The sequence below is a fragment of the Taeniopygia guttata genome, chromosome 3, assembly GCF_048771995.1.
Source record: "Taeniopygia guttata chromosome 3, bTaeGut7.mat, whole genome shotgun sequence".
Classification (NCBI taxonomy): domain Eukaryota; kingdom Metazoa; phylum Chordata; class Aves; order Passeriformes; family Estrildidae; genus Taeniopygia; species Taeniopygia guttata.
In genome coordinates this window covers 19,884,622-19,897,124 of record NC_133027.1, presented here as the reverse complement: position 1 = coordinate 19,897,124, position 12,503 = coordinate 19,884,622, and the positions used below count along the sequence as shown (strand labels likewise).

Sequence of the window (12,503 nt, the reverse complement as noted above, 5' to 3'; positions counted from 1 at the left end):
CTGTGGAGCAGACAGAGGTGGAGGCAGTCACAGTTTGAATGGCAGAGCCATTCCAGGCCTCCCCAGGCAGTGCACGCCCTTCACACAGGGATGTACAGATGGCCCTTCCACCCTCACACTGCCTCGGCTCCCCATAGGCAGCTGAGCTGCTCTCCCTGTGGGACAGAAGGGCAGGAAAATCCAATAAGCCCCATCCTGCTTCTTCCGTAAGTTGGGTAGAAAGCATGTAGGTGATCACTTTATTGTAAATGGCTCAGTAACAAGGATATCCATATATCATATTAAATTATGTAAATAATTGGCATTTAGGGTGTGCCACACAAAGCACAGCAACAGGCTGCTTGGATAAACATATCACAATTATTTGGTAAAGCAAATATTGCTGAGGCATAGAAAAATACTTTATCTTTACATGCATGCCACACTCACACCCCTGCTGATGGCCACCAAATACATAGTTCTGCTATGCATTAGCCACAGTCAACTGGATCAACCGGTTCTTACAAGCTGGAAAAACATTGCCAATGTTATAACAGGGTGCATTAACACCAGCAGTCTGCACTGATCCCCAGTTATTCTCATTACTCAGCTCCTAATCTTGAAAGGATAAGGGACATGAAAAGCAAACTAAAACAAATTGCAATCAATATTTAAATAAAACAATCACAAAATTAATAAGAACATTAATTATTGCAGTTATTGCACATTAAATTATCTACTTTACAACAATTTAAGTTAAAAAAAATCCACAAACCTTATAGCCATATTGGGTCTATTCTAAATACTGGATTATTATTCTAGCCTTAGTAATAGTCCAGAATGTTCTGGAAATTAAAAGTTCTCTTCCCCTGCAACATTTATATATCATTTTGTACCAGGTTAAGTGTGCACTTTCTTTTGTTAAAAAAAAAAAAAAAAAAAAAGTTCAAATCTAAATTAATGATACAGCAAGCATTTACTGGATTTTAAGGTTTATTTCATACATGTGTATAGAAATAAACAAAAATCAATTTGATTCTATGAAATTAACAGCAGCCTGATAGGAGATGAATCAACAGGCAGAATCCTTTTTATTGGAGATAATTTCTTACCCATCGAGTGCAAATTGGCTGTAGTAGATATATTTTCCCTATATACAAATCTTACTCTTACTACATGATGGGAGTAAATCCATTAGTATCAGGATACATGGGGTTAATCCTGCAACACAGCTGCACAAGCAGAATTATTCAAGTGGAAACTTGCACACCTTTGTTGTTGCTAGCTGTTGTGCTGCAGCAGCAAAGCACATGTCTGATACCCAACATTATGCCATCTTCCAAAACAGTCTGATTTTTAGTATTCGTGGATTTCAATGGCTATTTTGATTCCAAACCATCAGTTACCCACTTTGTGCACAGAACTGTAAGCATTTTCTAACATGCCAGAGGGGGCAATAAATTGGTCATGGATCCTTGGGACTTGCAAGACAGCTCTGGTGCCAAACATACACATATCAAATATTGACGCCCTCGCTTTTCATACCAAGGGTGGTGAGGCATTAGGACTGGTTGTTCAGAGAAGCTGTGGATGTCCCACCCAAGGAGATTTGATGGGACTTCGAGCAACCTGGTCTAGTGAAAGGTGCCCCTACCATGGCAGGAACTGTATGATTTTTAAGGTCCTTTCTGTAGTAAGCACTGGAAGGAAAAAAAAACCTGCAAAATATCTTCTTGATTAGCTCACTGGAAGAAACAGTCTGTCACTCTTTGGACATTTCCTTTCCTTTTATTTTCTCAACCCCTTCTAATTCATATCTTTCTGTTTCAGACTGTGCGACGGCACTCTTGCTCACTAAGTCTAGCATGATAACACAGTTCAACACTGCTATTAGGAGCACTGAATTAACTGCTACAGTAGAAGAATATATTTTTCTTTTACATTAAATGGTCCCTTCTGCCCTCTGTCTTCACTATTTGTTGCCTTGGTCTAGTTTTACACTCTGATGTTGTATTTTTATTATTGCATTGCCTAAAACACTTCAGAGACAGAAATATTGCCAGTTCTAATGCTTTGTCATTGCAAAGTTTCCTATTGAAATACACAGATTTTTTCACAAGCATTTAACATTGACAGTATCTTTGGAATCAGAGTTTGAAAAATTAATAATTCTAGATATGTACTTATGGGCATGAAGTGATCAAATCTGCTTTTTGTCTTTTGTCTTGCATCTTGATACTCCAGTTAGGCTCTGCCAATAAGGACTTGACTTGCTTATTTATACAAATGACTTCTTATAGTTTCTCAAAGCCATTTACAAAGGCATCAGGCATTATCATGGTCTCTGCAGATGTGGAAAAGGACTGACTTCGTTGCAGAGTGCCCTGAGTATGAGATACCAGCACTACTTCCAGTCCAATACTTTAACAACTTTTGATCTTGATTTGTAAAAGTCCTTCCCAGGATTTGGGTATGTCAAGAAAAACAGAAATCAGTGACACTTTCCCTAATCTGAGAAGAACATAACCAGTGAGTTTGGGGGGCTAGATGGGCATAGTAATTTTCTCAAAAACAGGAACTGTTCAAATGCTCAGTGGAAATAAAGTCCTCATAGGATGTGTGAAATTATTAAAAACCCCATGTACAATTAAGACTTACATTATAACCATAGCTGTTCCTCTGAATAAAATTAACTTTCAAACATCAGAGTTTACAAATCTTTGAGAAAAATTCTAGAAGCAAATTAATTAAATTCCTAGTCAAACCTTTCCTGCTGAAATTTGTTTCAGGTTGCAAAATTACTTGCTATATGAAACGTGTGCCAGCCTTTTTTGCTGCACGTCATTCATATTCACATCAATTTGCTTCTGACAGGTGGATGTTTCAGGACCCCAGCTGTACATGAGAGAAAGGTTGGGTGCAGTGTAGGAGTCTGATGAGCCCCTGATGGATGGATTAATAGATTGTGGATCTGTGAGTGCTCTAGCAGAGACCAAGGACCTACTGCCATCACCACACAAAAGCACTAAGGGGAAATACTAATTTGTGACCCAGCTTACCCAGGTTTGTAACTTGACCTGCCTTGTGGGTACCCAGGGCAGAATGGTCCTTTGGGAAGTCACCACGTGTCTGGCCTGAAAACCAGCAGCCCTGCAGCACTGGCAGAGACAGCACAGCATTAACAGCTTCTTTCTCAGAGATTAGGGCCATGGAAGATCACTTGACCTGAACTCCTGGGACTTCCAGCCTGTAATTAGCCTGATTTGCTGCCTTAACCTTTCTCCCTGCATATTCCCATCTAGTGAGCCTAATTAAAACTACTGAATATAGGAAGTTTCAGACTGGCCTGAAATGCCTACTGCAGCTTGCCTGTACCTATCCAGCCCTACAAACACTGGGGTAGGAGATGACAGATGGAAAGATGGTCCTCCTATCTCAGCAGGGCTAGAAGCAGATTGTCCTCCCTCCAGCCCACCTAAACATGACAGAATGAAGGTGAAAAGCACAGCAGGAATGAGATCTACAACGAAGAAACACAGTCACCAAAAGGTGCAGTAGATGGGATTGTAGTGGATCATTTAGTTGTATTTTGCTTGATATCCACTCACTCAAAGTGGGACATGTTCTGTTCATTTTCTGTAAGTGTGTGCTCAAGTGAACAGAGAAAGACAGTGACTGTTACCATCTGCCACTGTGGGCCTGTATGGCTCATCCAACAGGAACAGGTTAAGCACCACTGTCCTACACAAAAGGCAAGGGAAGAACTCATCTGACAAGCCATTTTCTGTACTCTTCTCAGCAGTGTCTAGTAAAAATTACTACAGGAGAAGCATAAGACCTGAAACTAAACAGCACTCATTCTCTTCTCCCAGATACTTTCTCCTTTGGAACCTTGACTTAAAGCCCAGAGCAGCATAGGGCAGACACTGCTTTAGGAAGGCTCTAGTAATAGCACCAACAGCTCAGAAATGAATAGCATATGCCTGTCTGGATCAGGCTAGCCAAACAGCTTTGAACATTGCACTTCATGACCCTTGACACAAGACAGGTTGATTTATTACACTGTTAGCCCTCCTGACAACAGGCACTGTGGGCTTGGCATTGTCTGGTCATTTTTCAAGCTCTTTGCACATTACTGGCACCTATATTCTCTAACATATTACATCAGACAGCTCAGCTACAGAATACTAAAAGCCCCTCTCTCCTGCATCAGTCTTTTTCCTCTCTCTCTGTTTTCCCAGGTAGTGGATGAATATATGATCCACTCAAGATCCTCCAAGACAGGAGGTTAATATTTGTATCAGAAGAAAGAATAAATATGCATGATGTAAGTAAGGTCAGAAGGATGGAGCAGAGGGTGTTACAATATTGCATTTGCCATGATTCTTATTAAGTGATATCCAATTACCCATAAGAGATGTCCCCTGATCCAGAAAATGCAGTCCCATAAAAGGCCCTGCCTTTTGTGTGCCAGAGAATAATCCAAGACGGGGCAATCCAGTAACAGATTTTTGAGTAAAAGTCACAATATCATCTACATTTCAAAAGGTTAAAAACTGTTATAGTTCTGTAGTAGTAAGGAACTATGTTTCTTCAATGGCCACAGCCAGAGCCCCAGGTTTGTGGACTCTAAGAACAAAAAAACATATTTCTACAGCAAGGATGAATAGCTTAAAGCTCTTCAAGTAGGCACAGCTTCCAAATGTGGTTTCAGTATTCATCATGCAGCATGTGTTACATCACATGCAGGGCTGGCATGGTGACTGCTGAAGAATATCTACACAGTGAGGGAATAAGTCGCTTGCAGCTGTTAAAACAACCATTATTGGACCATCCTCCAAGGATGACCAGAACAACTGCACACCGCTATAGAGTCAGTCCCTCTGTACCCAGTGTAATGAACCAGCCCAGACATCATTTGTTGTCCTCAGTCTCTGATGCAAATATTGCAGCAGCCACCTGACCAAACACTGCCATCGACTCAAATTCTGCCTTATGTTTGTTACAACAAAAGAAACTAACCTTAGGGTAGTCCTGGGAAGGCATGCAGTTCAGTTTAGGGAATCACTGCCAGATATATTCTATAATACCAGGGTGAATTTCAGCATCCATATAAGAGTGAAAAAGAAAAAATGACCACCATGGGTCTAATGGTATCGAGATTAGATAGGGAATTGCATAGAAACAAAGAAGTCCAATGAAGTTTAAAAAATTAAGCAGCTAAAGGACAAAATGCATGTAAATGGCAAAGGGGACTGTTTTAAGACCTCATTGTGAAGGCACATTAGAAAGCAAAAAGATTGATAAATACTTTTTCCCTCAATCCCACATATACTGTCACAGAGGGGCAGTGAGAAGACAGCCTGCTGAAAATTGAATCTTTCTGCCAATAAGAAAATAAGGAAAATGGAAAATATGCAACAGTTAAAGGCATAAAGAGCATGTTTTTCCCAACACAGTATCCTTGCCAATGGTCACTCAGTCATCACCGAAGTATCAGGGCAATGTAAAAGAAGACAAGACCATAACAGACTAGTTAAATGAATTATTTTTATTGCTGTTCATTATAGAAAAGTTTTCCATCCTTCAGCCCTTCTCTGTAGGGTGAATATGCTAAAAAACCACTTCAAGGCTAAGGGTCAGCAGAGGGCGGTATAGAAGAGCCAGCCCAGACTATACTCATTTACACCTTCTTCAAAATCTGGGTACTGAGCTGTAATTTGAAATCTGAATTAGCTCTGGTACTGAAACATGATGTGAATTTTTTTCAGAGATCTCAGAGGAAGTGGAAACTACACATACAAATTTTCATGATCGGTAAAGTGGTTACACCAAGCAGAAAGCACAGAATTAGGACACATGTTCAAATGCAACAGGTAGTGTCTAATTGATTTTTGTACTGGGAGTAATTTCTCACAAACCAGTTAAAGTTGATTGAAGGAGCAATGAGTAGTTAAAGCAAGATTATACAAAAGGGCCTGAAGACATCAATTTGCAGAGTCTCTTAAAGAAACTAAACTGCCACACAACTTACATATACAAATTATTCTTTAAATGACAGGGGGAAATAATCAAGAATAAAAGGAAAGTCACAGTGCAGGAATTTCAGTAAGGCAGTCTCCTGGAGAGCTACAATGGAGCCTGCCTTGCTCAATATATTTGCAAATGACCTGTGTAAGATCACTGATAGTGACAAATCTTCAGGATGAGATAGGTTCACTAACCCTATAGCAGAGGGTTTTGAAAGGTCTCCAGTCTTCAGTGAATGGGTTGTCAGCTGAACTGCAACACTGACAACTGCAAAATCATCATCATCATGGGAAAACCAGCAGTCATATGTTAAAGGTCTACATATTAACTACTGTTGCTTAAGAACATGGCATAAAAATGGCCTATCTAAGCCAGGTCCACCTTGCACAAAATTCTGCCTAACTGAGACCAATAGCAAGTTTAGAAAGAGGCATGGAAAGAAAGATAATGGTCCACTATAATGGCCCACCATACTCTCCTATCTCCTGACACTGTAATGCCTGAAACTCCTGAACCAGCAACATTCCTTCTGTTATTTAATAGCCAATGACCAATTTTTCTGTCATGAATTTCTTTAATTATTTCTTTAATCCATGTAAATTTGTGGTATTTGTACTATGCTGTAGCAACAAGTTCCTCAGTGAAATATTGCATTTTATAAAAAGAAATTAGGACAGTTCTCTGACAGCCTGGAGTAATCAAATGAAGAAGCTGCTATTAAAAAGGGAATTAATTGGAAAAGTGTAGCAAGAAATGGAAACATCATAAAGCCATGGTGCTGATAAGTGGTGCACCCACATTTTGATGACTGGACCCTTGGGATGTACTGGTCATCCCAAGAAAGAAAAGTTAGAGTATGTAAAAGAGTGTAGGGCAACAGAAAGATTACCATATGTGAAGTCTTACATAGGATGTTTTAAATAAAATAAGATACTTCAGATTGTAAAAAGAGATGAGGAAGAAACGATAGAAATAAATCAGAGCAGTTTGAAAAAGAAAAATTCAAATGTAGGGGTGAGAAATATCTCTCTGGTTTCCATAATTCTTTACTTTTGACTTCTAAATAACATCCACAGAGATTAGATTTTTTAGATTTTTCAAGAAGAGCTAGAATAACAGGAGAACAAAGCTGCAAGTAGTTGCCATTGACATTTCATGTTTTACTTCAGGAATGTGGAAAAGTGGAAAGAAATTCTAGCTGTTTCTGCTATTCCAGAGAGCTCAGAGTGAGACATCTTCTGTGGCCTTAACCATGTTTGAGACAGGAAACTCTGCTCTTTAAATCCTTACTTCCCTCTTGAGCAGGGAGGTTGGACCAGATGACCCATTGTGGTCCCTTCCAACCTGATCCTCTCTGAGATTCTGTTAAGCCAGCGCAGTCAGTATTTTCTATGCTACGGCTTCTTTCAAAGAATTTGTACAGAGCTCAGTTCTGCAACAGGGTATTTACTGCCCTGGTTTTCTAAAGGACACACTTTTCATCCTTTGGGAAGAGAAAAGGACTTGGGAAGTCAGAAAAGAAAATACCCATATAGAACTGTACTATGAAGTAAGGACTTTCTGAAACATCCCTATAATCCATCCGTCCTCTACACAGACAGTGTAGTATTCAGAGAAGAATTAGCTAAAGAATACTGTACACTACTGTGATGTATCAAGGGAAATGTTTATATATTTAAAAAATTATTTTTAGTGTAAACTTAGTATAAGAGGTGTGTTTCTGAATCATTGCCGTACCAAAAGCACAAATAACTTGTATAGAAAGCAAGGACTTTTTCCTCCCCTTGCTAATGTAATTTGCAAATGCATTTAAAATCACTCTATTAGACTGCAATATGGTCATTAAAATATGTGGGGTAACATTTGATATGCATGAGATCAGGATGTGACTTGAAGAAGAGGAGTATGATGTGAATTTTGTGTATAATTACTGATGTGTATCATGTGTGTGACATATGATTGTGGCTCTGAGAATCCAGTGTATGCTCTTTCTCTTCCCCAAAAGCTATTTGATAGCATTAACACAATGATGGCTGCTTACTCTAGTCTTGTGATGCTTGTGTTCAACAAAGAATTTGACTTTATATTAACCAACAGCTAATTGGCTGGTCCTTTTCATGTTTGTAAAGCTTAGATTCTCCCCATGTATCTACTGCAAGCTACAATCTTCCTCTTTTTTTTTACTCTTAACTTGCTGCTACTTGAGAATGGAAAGAAAACAAATCTACTACAGAAGAGCCATAAATGGCAGATTTGAATACACTTTGTTATTGAACAAGATCTTCATGTGCTAATATCATAGCAAAGCAAGTAAGAAGAATACAAAGAGAATTGCTAATGCCCAATTTCCATTAACTAAGTCTTTAAACTCTCTATATATGTTTAAAGCACATCCCTAAACTGTGGAGACTCAGCACACCTCCAAACCCTTCAGTGTACTACTTCATCCTCACAGTATGTGTTACAAAAAGATGGGGATGGTCACCATTGCTCTGCATGTCCTGACAGAAACACAAGTGTCTAAGTTGGAAGTAATCTGTGGTCCACCAAGGAAAGATCAACAAATCCAGAACTGCAGGATACACAGGAAAGCATATCCACCACATGTGTTAGAGAGACAAGGAGATAACACACTCTCTGAAGTTATTTCTAAGTAACAATAGTTATGGGAAAAAAAATAGCAAAGAAGCAAGACTTTGGAAACCTGGAACGTCTGAATTCTGTCAGATAAGTGGCCTACAAGAAAGATGGAGAGAGACTTTTTACAAGGGCAGGTAGGGATAGAACAAGGGGAATAGCTTCAAATTGAAAGAGAGTAGGTATAAATTAGATATTGGAACAAAATTCTTTACTCAGGGGCTGGTGAGACATTGGAACAGGCTGCCCAGAGAAGTTGTGGCTGCCCCATCTCTGGAAGTGTTCAAGGCCAGGTAGGATGTGTCTATGAACAGCCTGGTCTAGTGAAAGGTGTCCCTGCCCATGGCAGAGTGGTTGGAACTTAAGATCCCTTCAACACAAACCATTCTGTAATTCTCTTCTAGTAATGTGTGATTATGGTACTCAGCATTTGAAGAGATATTGCTGTAAATTATTGCTGTACTAAATTATATCAGATGTTTTAAGAACTGACCCATAGAGTTATTATTATTTCCTTATGAAATTTTTCAGTGAATTCTTTACATTATATAGCAATCTCTGCCCATCTCACCCCTAGCAAATCTTTACAAAGTAATCATTAGTTATATATGTCCTACTTGTCATAGAAAATATTAGTCAAATTACAATGGTCAAATATGGTATCAAGACAATATTCCATTAAATCACAAAGAAATGGATAGAAAAGTAATCATAACTGGAATTGAGTCAACTATTGTCTCAAAATAGCTCCAATGTTCTTGTTTTTGAGCAAAGCAATCATCTAACATATATGGATTTTAGTATCACATGGGAAATTGTTCTTCAAATTGAAGTATGTATGCATGGATGGTTGTGAAGTCTATAATGTTGGTTAACACAGTGATTTTACTTCATCTGCATTTTCTTCAGGTTCATTTGAAAGGGATGCTACCAAGCCAAAAAGAGAGAGATGACAGACTTTTTAAGTATAAACATATTTAGTGAGACAGATCCTATTTATTACCTTCATTAATGGCTTTTAGAGGAAAAAATGAGAACAGTGATCATCAAATTTGCTGATTAAACAAAGGTAAATCACCATGGAAGCAGAAGAGGGCAAGGAGGGATGGATGACTCTGCAATAGTAAAAAAGAATACCATAATGTAAAAGAATAATAATTTTTGCCATTAGCCCATGAACTGGATATAGGAAAGAAAAGGAAGGTAGTGATATACTGACTGTCCACAGAAGTACGAAGAAACAGCTGATGATGCATTTCCATCATCTACAGTCTACAGGCAGATTTTGCCTAGGCCTGATTTCCACCTTCCCTCTTGTCCTGCCAGCTGCAAACCCACTGCAGTAGCCCAGCGCAAGTGCATGGAGAGACCTCACAGGTACAGCACTGTGTTACTTGGCAATCTTCAGAGACAGAAAGAGATATGGGATATGAATTCTTGCATCTGAGCTAAAATTGAAACCAAGGTTTCACTCCCTTGGTGAGTCCTACTTCTGTAAGGCTACTGGCCATAGAGGATGAGGAGAGCAAAGTGTCTGAAAAACATCTTTATAGGTCTCAGGCATCTTCTTTCAGGCAAGGACTATGATGTGTTGATAACAGCATGACCTGAAGAGGCGATCAGTGCATCAGCCCCATGTTTTGATGTGTTTTGCCTTTCCAATTATCTTGGATGCTCCATGACATGAATGTCCAGAAGCAGTGTCTGTGCTGAGCAGTGCCTGGGGCAGGACACCCTCCCAGCACCTACCTCACTGGGACTGTGGTATGGGCATCCAATTAATCAACAGGAGTCACTGAATCCAGAAAAAAACATCACTTCAAGCTCAAGTCTATCAATGGCAGACCTCAGCTGGCATTACACATAGAGGACTCTCTCTGCCATATGCTCCACAGCACCTATAATATCCAATTTATACCAGTCTACAGAATAACCTCCTCATTACCACAGATAACAGAGGTTGATCATATTGTTCAAAGGATATCAAACAGGTTTTGAACTTATTAGGAAGTTGAAAACAATCAGCACAGCAGAATCTGAGACACCTGTTCTTGGGATATTTCATGTTTCTAAATTATTGCATAGCTTTCCTTACCAAAGGTTGGAGACCTTATTTATTCCTGGTTTACAATGTTCCAGAAGAAAAAATGTATACTTTGTCATATATGATGATTTTTATTTCAATGATGAACTGATAGCTGAGTTGTAGCTTTTAATATCAAAATAATTTTAGAAATCCATAATTTCTAGTTTATCTGAAATGGGAAATATAGAGCTCATTTTTCATTTGCTAATCTAACTCTGTTGCTGTCACTGTATAGAAAAGGCATGTGTTCAAAAAAAGAAGTGAGCATCCATTAAAAGCCTCTGCAAAGGAGATGCAAAAAGTGCAGATTGCTATAAACCACTGAGATTACTTTTGAAGAGGAAACCTCTTGTTCAAGCCTTTGCTTTCAACCACAGTTTTTGCAAAGGAATGGGATTCCTCTGGAGCTAAAGAGCCCTTCTAACAAAAAATGTGTGCAGTGGCAGTCTCCAAAGACAGACATGCATAAAACCCAAATGATTATGCTTCAAGCTCTCTTAGAAAGACACATGTACACAGAGTATGGTGAATATACATACACAGGGTGTATGAATCCTCACAGGGATTCATACCTGATAAGTATGGTTTGGTAATAAAAATAATGGACCTCTATGACAGTTTGCCTGATCACTTTGCACACATATTGAGTGAGGAGCGAAAAGAAAGCTCCCATCTAAGTAACTGGTTTTGAAGCAATAGTCCAGCACATGTAAATCTTACATATTATACATAAAATACATATTTTTCCCTCTTTTGACAAGGCTTCTTTTTTTTCCCCCACTGTACATAAACATAAACTTGGAACATTTTCCAGAAATCTTTCATTTCAATAAAAAAGTTCTTCACCTTAGGGATACACTGTATGTTCTTGTGGCCCAGAACATTCCCTCCTAAAAGGCCAGTGGACACTTACATACCACAAGTTCCATGGAGTCTTACATCTAAGTCCTTGTCAGAACATCAGACCGTCCCCAACTGAACTATTTGAAAATCTAATATGTAGTTACTCACTGAAAACAAGCAGAACTTACAAGAAAAGTTCTGAGGCATGTTCCTCTGTGGAACTATTCTAATTATCTCATAGTGAGGTGGAAAACACAGACTAATTTTTAAATGTGCATTTTATTCCATTTCACCACCAGTGATATAGCAGATGATTAGAATGGACTAGATTTTCAACCAGACAAAGAGTAGCCATCTTTACTGATGAGATGCCAGTCTTAGGTAGGGGGATTTTTACTCAGTTTTGAAATATACTATTTACTTTGACAGTCAGTTTTAGATGTCACTCAAAATCCTAGGATTGGGAGTGGTAGTGGAATTTTAATTCGTTTTTGAGATATGTCACAGCTACCCTTACCAGAGAAAATGGAAGTCAGAATCACATGTTTTTGTTTAGAAATAGAGGTCTGCTTAACTTTAGGTTTTAGAAGGCAGAATGTCTTTCACTGACACCATTTAGCCTGTTTTTAAACTATAATAGGGTTTCACTGAAACCATTTTACCATCATAACCTTACATTGTAATGGCTTCATAATGACACTGTCAGAAAGGTCCTTATAGACTTGCTCTGAAATAGTTTTCCTATAATAACTTCATATCTCTGACTTCATCGTAATGATTTCATCGTGAGGACATGGACTAGCAAAGAATCCCTTTTGCCATTGAAATCTTAGAGCTCCTCATTACAGCCTCAGTCACCACAGCATTGTGATGGGGCTCCACTGGATAACAATGAAACTGTTTCCTTGTGATGCATTAGGTTCAAATA

The 12,503-nt window shown here is 38.8% G+C and overlaps 1 protein-coding gene across 7 annotated transcripts in view; it reads right to left on the bottom strand.

Moving 5' to 3' along the window:
- The window catches only part of EIPR1 (EARP complex and GARP complex interacting protein 1), a 229,024-nt gene that overhangs the window by 51,667 nt on the left and 164,854 nt on the right, over positions 1-12,503 (bottom strand). The window lies entirely within an intron of this gene.